The sequence below is a fragment of the Chrysemys picta genome, chromosome 4, assembly GCF_011386835.1.
Source record: "Chrysemys picta bellii isolate R12L10 chromosome 4, ASM1138683v2, whole genome shotgun sequence".
Classification (NCBI taxonomy): Eukaryota; Metazoa; Chordata; order Testudines; family Emydidae; genus Chrysemys; species Chrysemys picta.
Genome location: NC_088794.1, coordinates 103706843 through 103724464, shown reverse-complemented (window position 1 = coordinate 103724464; position 17622 = coordinate 103706843). Strand labels below are relative to the sequence as shown.

Genomic DNA, 17622 nt, shown 5'->3' with positions numbered 1-17622 from the left:
GAAGGAGATTCATAGATTCCAAGACCAGAAAGAACTATTGTGATCATCTAGTCTGACATCCCACATAGCACAAGAGAACTTCCTTGGAATAATTCCTTTTGAACTAGAACATATCCTCTCCAAAGAGGAACTCCAACCTTGATTTTAAAATTGCCAGTTATGGAGAATCCACCATGACCACTGATAAATTGTTCCAATGGTGAATCACAGTCCCTTTCAAAAATTTATGCCTTATTTCCAGTCTGAATTTGTCCAGCTTCAAGCCATTGGATCGTGTTATAGCTTTCTGTGCTAGACTGAAAAGCCCATTATCAAATATTTGTTCCTTATATAGGTAGTTATAGACTGTAATCATTCCTTAACCTTCTCTTTGTCAAGCTAAATAGACTTTGCTCCTTGCATCTATCACTATAAGGCATGTTTTCTAATCCTTTAATCATTCTGAACCCACTCCAATTTATCAACATCCTTCTTGAATTGTGAACACCAGAACTGGACGCAGTATTCCAGCAGCAAATGCACCAGTGCCAAGTACAGAGGTAAAATAACCTCTTTTCTCCTACTCAAGATTTCCCTGTTTATGCATCCCAGGATGGCCCTTTTGGCCACAGCATTGCATTGGGAGCTCATGTTCAGCTAGGGTTACCAGATGTCCCGATTTTATCGGGACTGTCCCGATATTTGCTTGTTTGTCCCGGGTCCTGACCGATGTGCGGTCGGGACACTGGACAAACAAGCAATTTTGCACTCCCGGAAGGGCTCTCGCCCCACCCCCACCCTGACTCCACCCTCTCCTTCCCCCATTGGCTCCCTACCCAAATCCCCGCCCTGGCCATGCCTCTTCCCCAAGCATGTGGCATTCCTCCTCCTTCCCAGGCTTGCCGCTGTAATGGCGGCGCAAGCCTGGGAGGGAGGGGGTGGTGGTCGGCTTTCAGTTCCTGGAGCAGGTGAGTACAGGCACCGGGCAGCCAAGGGGGCTGCTCCCCCAGGAGGGAGACAGGGGGGCTCCGTACCCCGGCAGCAGTAGGGGAGAGCAGCTCAGGGCTGCACGAGTGGCCATGTAAAGTTTATCGGCTCGGGGTGGACCCCGGACGGTCCTCGCCCCTGTAGGGAGGTGGTAAGGAGCCGAGTTCCCCCCCCCAGCTCCTCAGCTGAGCCCCCCCCGTCTCCCTCCTGGGGGAGCAGCCCCCTTGTCTGCCCGCCCGGTGCTTCCAGCTCCAGGAACTGGAAGCCAGCCACCACCCCCTCCCTCCAGGCTTGCGCCGGCATTACAGCTGCAAGCCTGGGAGGGAGGAGGAATGCCGCTCAGCTGAGGAGCCATGGGGAGGGGGAACTCGGCTCCTTACCTGGCCTGCAGCGGCCGGCGAGACATGCTGGCACGGGGCGGGGACGCTGCCCCCCTACAGGGCAGGGCGAGGAGCCAGCCGGGGTCCTGATTTCATATCAGTAATCTGGTCACCCTATGTTCAGCTGATGATCCACCACAACCCCCAAACTTTTTCAGTGTCACGGCTTCCCAGGATAGAGTCCCCCATTCTGTAAGTATGGCCTACATTCTTTGTTCCTAGGTTTACATTTATATTTGGCTATATTACAATGCATATTGTTTGCTTACGTCCATTCTTATCAAGCGATCCAGAGCAAATAGAGGAACAGTGATGGGAGTTACAGCAAAGAAACTCAAGAGGGAGGGGAAAGCACACCTAAGTTTTTTAGCAGTTAGGCTTATTTTATTTGGGAGATCAGAAATTATTTTGTATAGTGAGGGATGGGGAAACTTCAGAAATAATTTGTTTGGTGGAGGGAGAGAGTGTGGGCACCAACTGCCACTGGCTGTTAGGGTCCTTGACCTTTTTATTTGCTATTGGCAAACATTCATGCAAATGGACTTTTGTTCTCACCCACACATAGATAATGGCTGCTCTTTGTATGAATGCTTTTATTTGCTGTCAGACAAAGGTATTGGTTCAGAATTGTTCTTGAAATTTGTCCAGTTAGTGTCCTGTTTAAAATGTTTCAATCATATAGTCAGGGATCAGAAACAATAACATGTGACCAATAAACACAACACAAATAGAATGAAATGCGTGCCCCTGTGCAGGTGCACATTTAAGCTATAGTGAATAGTCTAAGTGAACATTCCACAAGAAATCCCTAGGTTAAAAACTATTTGTATAAATTCTTTGATGAATGCACATAAGTAACTAATATATTTGCACAAACCAGAATCAGTTTACAAACCAATAAATGTGCTGGATAATTTATTGCAGTTGATAAGCTGATCAGCTCTATTCCAAGGTATCTCAGAAACATAAGTTTTAGTCAAATTTGGATAAGGTCTCAAGGTTCATTAAGTGTCTAGTATTTATTTTCCTATCCCACTGCCCCTTTGTACTACTGACACAATTTCTCTTGAACTAATTCATGGAAGTAGTTCTCTGGGAATGTTAGGTTTGTGCTGCAAGTCAACAGCCTGAGGGCATCTATGTAAAGTGAATATAGTTTTGGTTAAAAGTGCCAGATTCACAGCCCTATCAAATGAAATCCTCTGCTCAGTCACACAGGAGGTACAGTGTGTGTGGTAGAAATACAGACCACAACTATACTGTCCTACTAGCATGCCTTAAATATAACCTAAAAAAACCCATTTCAATGAGATACTTCATACTGCGTTAGCCTCTTGGTGAAATTGCCAACAGGCAAGGGTGACATTGGACTTTTAACATTTATTTGGTCTTTGTTTGAGACACTCACACCTTCCCCTTCCTCTGATGCTCTAATTATGAGTCTTCACTAATTATTTTTCTTTTAAAAAAAAACACAGGTTTTAATAACCAGTAAAATAAGAGATAAACAACTAAGTAACCAAATTCAATAATACAGGTTCAGCAAGACTACTTGGGTACATAAAGTGCTCATCAGAGATTTGGGCAGTTGCAGTCTGGTTATTGAGGCAACTTCCTATGTCAACCAACAGAGATTGCTTAAGTAAAAATACCTTTTTGGTACTGAAAGCTTAATACAGTACAAAGCATGTGGGTGTTAACATTTCCACCAAAAGCTGAAGTAACAGCTATTCCTGCCAGGCAGAGTGGCCACTGCTAGATCAGGGGGAATAAATGCAAAATATAGGCACCTTATCCCCTGACTCCTGAGCCCCATCATGGCTCCTGTGGTAAGGAGGGACAGTTTGGACCAATTTCCAGGGATTCAAGAACTGGGGTGGGAGACTTCTGCCCTGAGTACCCCTTGTTGGCACTGATATTCTGAAAGACACCTATGTTCCAGTGCTCTGGCAGAATTTGGTCCTAACATGGAACACTTTGCAACTAACGGGGATACCATTAAAATGTGAACATGTATTACTTTTAAGTACTTAAATCTACTGGGGTGTTGCCCTAGTAACATTAATTACTTGCAAAGGGGTAAAGGACAATGGATCAGATCCTCTGAGTGTACAGAGTTTCACAAAGATAGCACTAAGACACTTTTGCACCTCCCTATTCCTCGGGGTTGCTCTAGGTTGTACCAACAGCAGTGGTCCAAGGACTGTTGCAGAAACCAGAAAACTGGAGCATAGCAGTGTTCTGGCCACATGTCCTTTTCCTTGGCTGAGAAAATCCACAGGTCGTTGGTTGAGAAAGCTTTGCCAAGCCAGAGTTACACAAAGCATCCCTGGTGCAGGACAGGATCTGGGCCAACATTTTAAGGATGATTGCTGCATAATATTGTATTTTCTGCATATAACCTATCACACAATCATGCTGTCTTGTCTGCGTAGATGGCACTTGCTTCACTTGAATCTATCCTTGCCTCTGAACTGAAATAGTTAACCTTTGTTCTATTTTAATTCTAATTGCTATTGTTATATCCACACAAATAAAATGGCATAGTCATCTGGGACTGGAATATACATCTATTTTAGTTGATCAGTCTGTTTTAATAACGTTGGCAATGTTTCATTTCTAATTACTCTTCTGCAGATACTTGTAATCCTCATGTTGTATTATGTCAGAAAAGAAAGTGAATTCCAGAAAAAGATTAATTAAAAATATCTTTAAACTTGTTCTACCTATTAATGTGAAATTTCTCATAATTCTTGCCAACTGGAATTAGTTGGGTTTGCAAGGTTTGGCCTGCAAAGAAAGAACAAATGGACTAATATTAAATTAAAGGGCTGATTCTGCTGTTCTGAGAGGGCTTGATCCTGTGAGGTACTAAGCACTCTGGCCCTGATCCAGCAAAGCACTTAACAACATCCTTTAAGTATATCAATTAGTCACATTGCTTCAATGGAACTGCTCACCTGCATAAAGTTAAGCATGTGCTTAAGTGTCTGCAAAATCCGGGTGTCAGTAAGCTGTATGCAATGGTGGTCATATATCCCTATCCAGAGGGCCATCACAATATCTAATCATCAGTTAGATCCCACTTATGCCATCAAAACAGATCTTATCAGGACTTAAATGATGCATAGCTTTTCTGCATGAGGTGAATTATACCCTGCATGAATTAGGATTGAATTTTGAGCCCTAGATAATTATGTATGCCACTTAAATATGTTATCACTAATACAAATATTTCTGGTCAGGAATAATGGTTGTTCTCCAGTTGTTTCACAATCAAATTCTGACATTCCATTTTTGTGTGTCTAAAGAATTAAACTGTACTCTTGAAACTGTAATATTTTTTTAAACAGCTTTATTTGTGATTTAAAAAACCCAAACAGAACAGTTAATTTTTAGTCCTGAAGTACCTGGCCTTTGTATAAAGCTCACTTGTACAGGAAAGCTTAATTTCTTGCATTTCTCTCTGCTTAGAAGTTCTTTTGCAAGTACATCTCTCTTTATCTCCCCATCATTGTGCTGCATTGCTTTGTTTCTATAGATTAAGTCAAATACCAAACAAAGAGCAACGTTAATGAAACTGCAGATAGATCGAAGGGATACAGAGAAATCTAAAGATTTATGGCCAAATTCCATCTTCAGATACTAGTAAGAGTCACTTCCTAGAGCGGGAGGGTCTCCTTGGGAAGAGCTTTCTTTCAAGCGTATTGGTAAATAGTGATCATGGGAGTGAATAATTAGTGAGAGTCTCGGCATGTGGCACATATTTCTCTTCAGATGTGAATGATTAACTCCCAGTGACCTCAAAAGGATTTTGTCCCATGCATATCCAAGGAGGGTATGTGGCCCTCAGTGAGGGTAAGTTCACTGTATCGGCTTTCCAACACAGCTCTACCAGCATAATATACATCTGACCTGCAATACCCCAGACTTGGGCCTCTATTGAGTAAAGCCTGCCAATGGTGGCAAATTATATGGGATTTTTGTGAAGTGGATGAAATGTCTACAGGGAATTCGTCTAGATCTAGTATAGTAGATCCCTCAGATACTAAAATAGATAATTTATGTTTTTAAATGGTGTCCTAATTTCTCTCCTCTCCCCCTCCGCCCCATGTTCATGTCTCCGTTGATTTTAATGAAGCTCTCCATAGGTTACCACTTTAAAGCAAAGGGGCTTTCACATGAAAAGCAGGGATACAGTAATTATTTAATTTCTTTCTGTAAGTGGTCCAGTCAGAGTGTGAGGTTGCAGGTGGGGGGTGGGAATCATGAGTTTACCTAATCCAAGTCTCATACTTTAAAGAAAAACAATTTTCAATGAACTGACCACTTGTAAGTCATCAAAGAGCAAAAATCTTAATGTTCAAGGGTTTTTTTCCCCTCATGCCCCTCAAAACACTTTTGTATTTAAAATGTTTTTGTAGCCTTGTTGGTCCCAGGATATTAGCGAGGCAAGGTGGGTGAGGTAATATCTTTCATTGGACCAACTTTATTGGTGAAAGAGAGATGCTTTGAGCTTACATGAGGGGCTCAGTGTAAACTCAAAAGCTTGACTCTTTCACCAACAGAAGTTGGCCCAATAGAAGGTATAATCTCTTCCACCTTGTACTGCTTGTATTTAAATTGATATTTTGGTAGCTTTTTTTGTTTGTTTGTTTTTTAGTCCACGGTAATGACCTGGACCATTTAGAGAATAAATATAAAATAAAACAGGTCCCAACTTACCAACAACTGAAAATCTATCACTGAACGGCTCCTGAATTTTCAGTTGTTATGATGTTTAGGATGAGCACTATACTGCACAATACCTAAATCTCCAGGGCTTCAAGGAAAATACTGCATATGTGGTTTTAAAAATTGCTTGACAACCTGGAAAGATGGGAGTAGAGTTTTGAACCTTGAGGGCAGAGGTTCAAATCCTGTGTAAGACAATCATGAATTGAAGTCATTACTGTTTCAGTGCCGTTTCATGGCCTATGTGAAATGAGATTCTGGTCTCAACCCAGGCTACACTATAAAAAGTACTACCACAGTTGACATTAACTAGCTCCCCTATTAACAAGAGACCTGAAGGCTTAAATGGATATGGATGGATAGTACTATGCTTTCCTCCCAGGGTGCTCCCTCCAGGATAGGGTCAAAACATATTAGTTGTGTGGGGAAATTTGTACTCCTGCTGCCTGCACTAAATCTTTTTGTTCTGTAGATAAATAGAGACCTTCAGCCTCTAGAGCTCTCAGCCCAGAACCTATCACTACCAACCCTAAATTCACTCTTAAAAACAATATTTACTGAAATCCTCAACTATCTCTAGGTAGTTTTCCAATCCTCAACCTATCCTGAAATGAACTGGGCACAAAGTATTTTCATATTCTTATGATATCCATTATGACAAATAAGCAAATACGTTTTGGAATTGTCTGACTGTGTGAGATCAATCATAGAACTGGCAATAAGTTTCTATGTGTACTGGTCACACCATGATTTTTTTCATCCATTACAAGGTCTCAAAGAGACACAACTGAAATTTCCCAACAAGCAGAAATACTATTCTTTGTATTGAATCTCACCAGCAGTAATATTTTCCACACTACCAAATCAAATATGTGCCAGAGACGTACTACCATTGTTATGATCAAAGCAGTGCCGCACGTATATATTTGTATTCATGCCCATTTGTTTTTTAGCTTTTGCACAGGCTTAGCAGAGGAGTGGCTGATACTGTACATAGTGGCCAAAACTGAAAACAAAATGCAGACCACATTATCATCCTATTTATTGCATTAGAATGCTTCGGCAAACACTTTTGGAGTGTGCACACAACTACAGAATATGTCCGCCGCTATTTCTCTAACTGAAATTGATAAGCCAATTTGCAGGTGACTCAAAACTATATGGCAGAAGCCTGCAGCACTGCACAGAAAATTCTTGGTGAACAGTATCATGACAGTCAATTTGACACACTGCAAAGCAAAACACATGTGAACAGGGTCCTACTGCTTTTATGCCACAGGCACTTTTTCAGTGTGAGATGGTTGATATATTAATTGTTATCACAGTTGTGGCTAAGCTATAGATAGAGCCTCCTATTTCATTCCATATACAATCAATAAATGCAGACATTTTACAGTAGCAGTTTTTGAGGTTTAGCATGACTAAATCTTAATTAGTATGTTTACAAGAGCTGCAGTAAACTGTTCATTACATAGACTAGCTCCAGCAAACAACTCCTTCAGATTTTCAGCACCTTGCTTGATAGCCTTCCTGTGTAGCAAGCCTGAATACATCCTCTAGGTTGCCCATGAATTATGGGGGTGGAGGGAAACCTTAAAGTTTGAGCCTCTGAGCAAAGGGGAAATGCAAAGCTTTGGGACAACAGTGCATCCAAAAGAACTGCTGAAATGAAACATTGCTGAGACAGCTGCAGTGTTTTGAGGGCAGATGAGCAAGAGAGGGCCAAAAGGAGTGAGGAAGTTGTACAATATCACCTTAGAATTTAAATGCTTTAAAAAGGAAAACACATCCAAGCCCTAGTGCTACTGATTTTTCACTGAGGTCTGCTTTAAGGAGTCAGTTATCCCTGGCCTTTGTGCAGGTGCACAGAAGAAGGAGGTACAAATGGAAGTTCTTACATTCAGGAGAGCACAAAGACTGCTGCTTCTGTGCCCTCTTAGGAGAAATTGGCAGGGCCACAGTCTTGCCAGTCCCCGCCATGCTGGAATGCTTTCCCTTGGCATATTGCAGCTGTCCACAGCCCTGCCAGTCCCAGCCAGGCTGAAATACTGTCCCTTGGCATGGTGCAGCTTACATAATTCTCCTGTTCTCTGGGAATCTCCAGAAGGACTGTGTTTCCTTTCCTGAAGCTGTGCCTGGGGTATGATCTGTTCTGTTCAATGTAGGTTCTTAAACTGCCCTCATCGCTGTATTATCTGAGCACCTTCCACTAATGTACCTTCCACTACTGCACCTTCCACTACTGCACTAAGTGACGTGACTAACATCTGTCATCTGTGGTTCATTCTCTCCCCCAGGGGAGAATTATGTGTGCAGTAAAATGTTTTGTTTTGCTGGTTGGTTTGTTTGTTTTTATTTACATATCATTTATGTCAAAGAAGGAAAGGGCTAAGAAACAAACACCTTGCCCTTGGAGCGGACAGTGATGAGGTTTATGATGGTTCTTAGTTCCAGGGGAAATTTGCTCCACAGTCTTGTACTGGTCCCCAAGAAAGCTCCAGCTCCTATGCATCCGAGCTTTACTCTTGTGGTAGAAGGTTCCATGGTGGGAGAGGAGTTGTTGTCCCTGGCCCTTGTCCAAGAGATTTATTCCATCCAGTCACTATAGGGACTCAAGGATAGGGATGGGACTATAGAAGCTGTGAATAAGAAAGACAATTATAACTGCAACACATTGGATAGAGTTGAGGTGTGCAGTACGAGAGTTGGAGAAGCAATAGTCAAGATGGCTGTGGAGTGAAGCAGGCTTTTAGTAGCAGAGTAGGAAAGAAAGGATGGATTTTGGAGATGTGATGGAGGAAGAATGGGCAGGATTTATTAACATCCTAGATGAGAACAGGATGAGGGGATTCAAATAGGATCATCAATGTTGCATGCCTGAGTAACTGAAATTCTGATGGAATTATTCATTGTGATAGAGAAGAGAATGAAAGATAAGGGGAAGAGGAGAAAGAAACGGAATTTTTACTGTTAACTTTGGTAAGTCCCATTTGTGTAGGCAGACGACTATCGAGGCATAATATCGGATAACTTCAAATGATGGACAGAAGTAGAGAGGTTAGTGGTAGAGTCATCACTGTATTGTTGTAATTTAACCATGAGACTGGATGAGCTCATCCAGGAAGTGGAGATTGAGAGGAAAAGGACTAGGGACTGAGCACACAGGGATACCATTGCAAAGTGAGAGAGGAGAAGAGGAGGTAACACCAAGGAAAAGAAAATCATTGAAGTAGAATCTGGGGAGATACAGTGGTCACAATTACAAAGCCAGCATTTACCAATGTTTGAGATCCCTTAGTGTTTCTCTATCCTTAGGTAAATTAGAAAAGTGATATTTCACCTACTATGGTGTGGTAACTCTTGGTAATTGTTGACCATTTCATTGTAATGACTGTAGAAGGAGAAGCAGTCATGCATAGAAACACAAAATCCTGAGGATGGAGTAACTTTGTATATTGAAGGCAGAGGACAGACTAAGGAGAAAAAGGATGCAGAAGAGATACTTGAACTTGGCCAGGAGCAGAACATTGATGACCTTAGTAAGAATGGGTTTCAGTAAAGAAGTCAGGAATCAGATTGCAGATGATCCATGAGAGACCGGGAAGAAAAAACCCTTGAACAGGGTGAGTAGAAGACAATCACTCAGTAAGTGAAATTATTTAGAGTATTTAGAGTTAAAAAAAAAACCTAGATAAATTCATGGCAGATAGGTCCATCAATGGCTATTAGTCATGGTGGGGAGCGATGGTGTCCCTAGCCTCAGTTTGCCGGAAGCTGGGAATGGGAAACAAGAAATAAATCACTTGATTACCTGTTCTGTTCATTCCCTCTGGGGCAACTGGGATTGGCCACTGCCGGAAGACAGAATACTGGGCTAGATGGGCCTTTGCTCTGACCCAGTATGGCTGTTCTTATGTTCTTATGAACATTCAAAAAGCTCTTGACGAGTCCCTCACAGAAGCTGTTTAATTTAGTTTAGCTATCTAGTTAGTAGGTGTGGTTTAAAGAAATATTATGAAATAGGAATTGCCTAAAAGACATGAACAATGAATATGAAATGGCCAAATTTAAACACTGCAAAGGTAAACAGTGGGACTCTTTCATCATTCTGCAACAAGATCAGTGGTGTTTTAATATATTCATTAATGATATTGGTCAAAATTTGTAGATGATTAAGATAAATAATTGTATGTCAAGACCAAGAAGAGTGTAAGGAATTTGAAACAGACCTAATCAAGATAGATGGATGAGAGACTTGATGGCAAATGAAATTCACTGTTTACAAATGCAAGGTAATGGACATAGGAAGATAATTTGAACAACTACTATACATTGTTTGATTCTAAATTAATTGTCCCACTTAGGAAAAAGACCTGGGTGGCATTGTGGGCAGCTTAGAAAAAGCTTCTGTGTAAATGTGGAGCAACAGTCAAAAAGCAAACTATGTATTTGGAGATATAGAAAATGGGTTAAAGATTAATACTGCAAATATATAATGACATTATATAAACTTTATATAACATTATATAACAGTACATCATCACCTTGAACACTGTGATTATTTCTGGTCCCTCTATCCATAAAAAAGATTTCTTAGAAATGGAAAGTTCAGAGATGGGTGACAAAAATTGTAAGGAGCATGAAGAGGCTTCCGTGTATGGAGAGCTTAAAAAGACTGGGATTGTTTAGTTTAGAGGGAAGATAAGTATACAGAAAGTAAATCAGATACTCCTATTTACCCTTTCTCATGGAACAAGGGCATTGGTGTAGGGGAGTACTTATTTTGAAAACATCTGCAATAACATCAGATAAGAGATATTTCTGTTTTATAATCTTATAAAACCTCCTTGCTTCAGGGCATAAGACTCTCACAAGTTGATGAGTCAGAAAGAAACTTCTTCTAGGTGCAGATCATTTTCCATGACTGGTTTTCTTGCAACTTCCTCTGAAACAGTTGGTGCTAGCTACCATTGGAGACAGGATTCTGAACTTGATGGACCACTAGCCTGTTCCAGTAGACCAATTTCTATGTTCCTAACCATGCAATTTAAATAACATTCTTCAGTGCAGAACCATACACCTAGCCATTCATATCAGCATATTCCAAACCCCTCAGTCATACAGTCTGATGAAAGTGAAAAATACACAATATGAGCTTGCTCGTCAGGGGCTGTTCACATGCTAATGTAAATTCTATGGGCCAGATTCTCTAGTATTGTCCACTTCATCTGTGCAAAGAGAGTGGAAACCAACCATGACTCCCCAGTTAGGATTTCACTGATACAGGACAGTCCCCAGTGGGCACCAAGCTGTCAGAGCTTGCTCCTACACAATCCTCCCCCCAGGGGTCCTGCCACATGGGTGCAGGTAGAGAGTAGAGAGGGATAAAGAGACTCTCTACTCTGGTTATCTCAGACTGGTATAAAGTCCCTTGGGGATTGTTACCACAACCAACGCTGCTCTAAACTCTACTGGGGCCCTAGTCAGTGCAAATCCAGCCATCGCATTCTGTGTGCTGAGCAGAAACTTGGTGCAGTAGGGGAGCTGCACCTATATTTTTTATTTCTTTTCTTCTTCTTTTTTTAAGTGTTTTTTCACCCTTTTACTATTGCTCATTTTACAGCTAGAATTTCATGGTATTTATAGTTACTAGCTCACAGTAGAGCTTAGATCATGCCAGCATATTGCAGCAATATGAATATATAATCTTTCATGTTTAAAGAAACTACTTTCAAACATGAAATAAAATCCATAATATATATACAGTAACAAATGTTTCCCATTGTTTTTACAATCTCTTATTTTACATTCATCCTTTTGTTTCCTGAACTCACTGAAGCTATTAGCAATTTATTATTGTCTTTTAGGTTACCTGTTTAACATACTTTGATATGTTTTCCCCCATATTAATCCCAGTTTTTAGATCATCTTATTCCTCTGTCCTTTGAAAATTTGAGTTTACTAGGATCCTTTGAATCCCCTTAAGAATTATACAAACTTCCATATTATCGATACATAAAATGGATTATTTTCTAATGGAAATAATCCTAGGTTTCTGCTTGCACATCTGATCTAGCTTTGGTGCACATAGCAATCCTCTAGGAGAAAATATATTATTTCTATTCTTTGCATTAAAAAATAAAAAGAAACACTCACTCTCTGAGATCTTAAGCCACTGTGTTGTGTTATATTCTGGTAAGACTTTTTATTTGTATTGTAATTGTGACAGATATTGCACCCACATGCAGTACATCTGGGAGAACATATTGTATTAAGGTTATGTATCACTGTAGACCAGGGAACATATGCAGGATTGTGTTCTACTCCATAAGGGAGGGTTACCACAGTTCCTTCAGGAACTAACAACAGTGCAGGGTAATTAAGGTGAATCACTTGAACTGTCAACATCCTGGAGGTTTGCATATACTGGTTCAAACTGGGTTTCCAGAGACTAAGAAAACAAAGACAGGGCTTTTAGCTTAAAAACAAGCTATCAAGACCTTCTTTCTTATCCAGCAGGACCTTCTGTCATAGAATCATAGAATATCAGGGTTGGAAGGGACCTCAGGAGGTCATCTAGTCCAACCCTCTGCTCAAAGTAGGACCAATCCCCAACTAACTAACTGTCCAAGGGCCCCAACCCTTGAGGAAGGGTTGGAAAGACTTTGGCTTACCAGGGTCCCATAAGGCTGATAGGTGTTATCTGGTGACCTAGCATGCATATAGGAATTTTTATAATGTTCATATCTTTTTTCTCTCTAGTGCTTTTGCCTTAAGAATAAAGGTGCTTACTTAGTGTGAGGTAACTTGTAACTGTTGGCAATACACAGCAAAACACAGGTGCTAGCCTTTAGGCCAACTGGCTTGCTGGGTATATCACTGTGTAAGATACAGAGTTGTGCAGCCTTAAAACCCTGGTCAGTAGGGAGAAACACATGGGTCTCCACCCAAGGTAAGTGACAGCTGGGAGACAGAAATCTTAAGTGGGTGCCCTCATAGAGGTGCAGTTACTCTGAAACTGTGACAGTAATCTTGTAGGCTTTTAGGAACCCTGCCATTCTGTTTAGATTCTAAGTTAATACTGACTATTAAACTGCAGGTTTTAATGTTTTTTCTACGGTCATTCCAACTCCCTTTCCTTGTCCTTTAACTGCAGCAGCTTTTCTTCTACCAGGAGATATTTCCTTTCTTCAATCTTTGCTCCAAGGTCCATGGTTCTGTGTTTACTGTACATATTTGAATTACATTTTCCATTTATGGTATTAACCAAGCCACTTCTGAAATGACTCCTTTAAATAAGAATTCACAGATCCTGGTAAACATTACCTGGTACAAAGTACTAAAATGGTGAGACTATGTGAGAGTCTCCAGTGTTGTGTATCATCTAATCCCAAATTTGATTAATTTCCTATTTATGTGTAATATGTACGATAATCATATAACATCGAAGAAAATTACCAAATGGAATCAACCTTGTTAACATATTTTGTTCTCTTCTATTATATTCATTTTATTCATCTTCCTAAAACAATCATATTTTCAATTTAGAAAGCTTATTTCAGACATTTCCCATGCTCTTCCTAAAGGATTTTATTGATCCATGAATGTCATGACATTTCAAAGATGATGGCATATACAGAATTTTCAGCATGACTGAGGACAGAGTTGGGACAAGAAGGATGACAGATGAGAGCTTAGAAGTACAAATTCAAAAGTGAAGAGAACAGGGGTATTTCACGCAGGCAGCTCTATCACAAATCTCCTGCAACAGCCAACCTGGGACTGCAGCAATCAGGAAATACAGTGTCATCTTCTTGTAAGAAATACAATGTATGATGAAACTTTTGACTTGTCTCCAGTAAAATACAATCCTGAAGTATTATACAGTAATTGTCTGATTCGTTCTTGCACATATAATGAAATCTTGCTTTGGAAAATGTGTTGCATACAAGACACCAGCGTTTCTCCAGTAATGGCTATTGAAGCTGAATCTGCATTTTATTGTTTGAAACTAGGGGCTCAGGAATTTGTCATGTCACCACAGACCAATGTTCCATTCACTCCATTGTCCTATCTGCATTAGTGGCCAATGCTGGATAGTTCAGTGGAAGGCACAAACCTCCCAGTGCGCTTACATTTCAAAACTATAACATAGGTAGACAGGATTGTGAGCCCTGTAATGTTAAAATCCTTGTGGTGAAGGTCTCAAAATACTGATAATCTCTGTACCTCACTTTCAGTATTTTAAGGGCCTGATCCAAAGCTCACTGAAGTCAATGGAAAGATTCTCATTGACTTCAAAGAGCTTTGGATCAGGCCCCTACTGAACTCTTTTAATGATAAGAGTTTACTTTCTGGGGAGGAGGCAGCCTCTGTGATTACTTGTCAAACTATTCCTGATATGTGTCGATGCATTTTGACCTTTTAAAAAGGAGAAGTCATACTGCCTTTCCCTGTTTCTTTGGCAGCAAGGAGATTGCAAACTGTTACTGTTTTTCTTTGCATAAACATCCACCATAATTAGATACGAAAGCAGAGAAGGAATGCTTGTATGACTAATCCTTTCCTGCAATACTGTATCTCATACATCCTTATAACCTACTTTCTTTTACTGAAGAGGGTAAATGCCAAAGGTTTTTCATTCTTCACCTTTATAGTCACCATGAAGTTATAACACCAAGTTACTGATTCATACAGTAGTTACTTGTACTGTTTATCTCTTGCTACAGTAATCTTTTCCCTTCCCAGCTTCTTTTAGTGGGAGATATAATTTCTCATAATGAAGTGAAGGGAAATATTGTAAGGGTTGAAGACTTGTAAAGTAGCTTATTGGGGAAAGTAAATGCTAAAAAGGTAATGTGCTAATAAAAATGTTCTCACCTTTTTAATACTGTACCTCTTATTCAGTATAATAAAATTACCTCTGGCAGCTAATGTTCAGGCTTTTCATATTTCTCCCTGGTAGTGTAGTTAGCACTCCCCAAGCCTGGTAATCAAAATTCTAAAAAAAGACCCACTTTTACTAGAAACAGGTCAGAACACAAGTACTTGGTGCAGTTGGCAAAGGCATGATCCAGCAGCCGCTGAGATCATTGTAAAGATTCCCATAGAGCTTCTATACATAAGTATCTGGGGCAGAATTGTTATAGATGGGGATATATATATAGACATTGCTTGTTCAAGGAAATCCTGATGCCTATATCACAGTTCGCTAAATAATTTACCTCTAATCATTCAGGAGGATATATTCAATGGTTCAAAGAGAAGAGTAGCTAATGCCCATTCAGTTCCAATTACCTTTGTGCCTTTGAACATCTCCACCTTCTTTGTTAAACTTTGCCTTTTTTCCTGTTCATGAATTGTCTACAGAGACATTGAAATTCTCTAGTTTATTATATTCACGTTTTTTTCAGTTGATATTTTTAAAAGTGATAATCGTTTACTAACAGGTGGTTGTGAACTTTTGAAATCAACACAGTTGGCTAACTATAAAAGTAGAACTGATTGGAAAAATGACAATGAAAATTCTTTAGTCAGAATTTGAATCAGAGGCTATGTCTACACTACCACGGTAAGTTGACCTAAGTCAGCTGGAGTCGACGTAGTTTAGGTCAATTTACTGCGATGTCTACACTATGCTGGGTCAATGGAAGATGCTCTCCCGTCGACTTACCTTACTCCTCTCGCTCCTGGTGGAGTACAGGAGTCAACCGGAGAGCGCTCTGCCATTGATTTAGTGGGTCTTCACTAGACCCACTACATCAACCCCCTGGTGCATCGATCACAGCAGTGTCGATCCTGCAGTAGTATAGACATAGCCTAAAGGTGTTATGGAGACAGTCTGATTTCCCCTTAAATTCTGACAAAACCGAGCCTGTAAATCTGATTTCCTGACAGCTTGCCTGCCCAGCACATGGACAGACAACTGCTTGGACTCGGATCCCAGGGTTTCCACCATGTAAATTGCCTCAGAGCCAGGAATCCATTCCCTTTCAAGGAAAATTATGAAATGTTGGGGTTTTCTTCCTAATCAGAATGAAACCAAATTTCAAAATATTGAATGGAATTACCTTTCTCCACTCTGTTCTCTAGATCACAAGTGCTGACTTTCCAAAGTGCCAGGGGGTGCTCATCCCCTGGCTCTGCCCCAGGCCTTGCCCCCACTCCACCCCTTCCCCCAAGGCCCCACGCCGCCCCGCCTCTTCCTGCCCCCACCCCACCTCTTCCTACCCAGTTCCGCCCCTGACCCCGAGTATGCCACGTCCTCGCTCTTCCCCTTCTCCTGCCAGAGCCTCCTGAACACCATGAAACAGCTGATTGCAGTGGGCAGGCGGCATGGAGAGGGAGGGGCGCTGATCCGCGGGACCTGCCAGCGGGTGGGAGGTGTGGGGGGAAGAGGGGAACTGATAGTGGGGCTGCTGGTGGGTGCTGAGCACCCACCATTTTTCCTCATAGGTGCTCCAGCCCCAGAGCACCCACGGAGTAAGCACCTATGCTCTAGATAAGTCATGTGATGTTGTTTCATTTTCTCCAACTGGATAAGCCTATGCAACTACCCAAATACAGCACAAATTGAAGACTCTATATACTGAAAATAAACTTGGGCCACATTCTGGTCACCTCACTTACATTAAATGGCACCTTAGTCCACAAGTAGTCCTACTGAAATCAGTGGGACCACTCATGGAATATTAAATGTATGGGTATCAGAATCTAGCTCTTATAAATTAGTTGTATTAAAAATACTTGAGTATTTAAGCTTAAAATTCATGGTCCACAAGTATTCACACAAGTAAATCTTAGTGCTCAAGTCATGAGTATGAGATGGTGAAAATTAAAGACATGACACATAGTCTGTAAAAAAAAATATGCCTTTGAATTCAAATCCTCAAAGTTTTCCCCTTATTCAGTTTTATTCAATTTTTACTTGTGGTGTGTAGTTGGTGTATTGGGCTGTTCCATCAAAGTTCTTGTTGAAGCTGTGCTATTTGATCTATGACCTGATGATCTTGCTGGGACATGGTTATTAATGTTAAAGTAAGTTCCTTACAGATCACTTGTGTCTGTGTGAGTTCCTGCTAGGCCTGAGCACAAGTTAGCTGAACTATAGAATCATAGAATATCAGTGTTGGAAGATACCTCAGGAGGTCATCTAGTCCAACCCCCTGCTCAAAGCAGGACCAACACCAACTAAATCATCCCAGCCAGGGCTTTGTCAAGCTGGGCATTAAAAACCTCTAAGGATGGAGATTCCACCACCTCCGTAGGTAATTCATTCCAGTGCTTCACCACCCTCCTGGTGAAATAGTTTTTCCTAATATCAAACCTAGGCCTCCCCCACTGCAACTTGAGACCATTGCTCCTTGTTCTGTCATCTGCCACCACTGAGAACAGCCTAGCTCTATCCTCTTTGGAACCCCCATTCAGTAGTTGAAGGCTGCTCTCAAATCCTTTCTCACTCTTCTCTTCTGCAGACTAAATAAGCCCAGTTCCCCCAGCATCTCCTCATAAGTCATGTGCCCAGTCCCCTAACCATTTTTGT

The 17622-nt window shown here is 41.0% G+C and overlaps 1 long non-coding RNA gene across 1 annotated transcript in view; it reads right to left on the bottom strand.

Moving 5' to 3' along the window:
- Positions 1-17622, bottom strand: part of LOC135983432 (uncharacterized) — a 303737-nt gene that overhangs the window by 168324 nt on the left and 117791 nt on the right. The window lies entirely within an intron of this gene.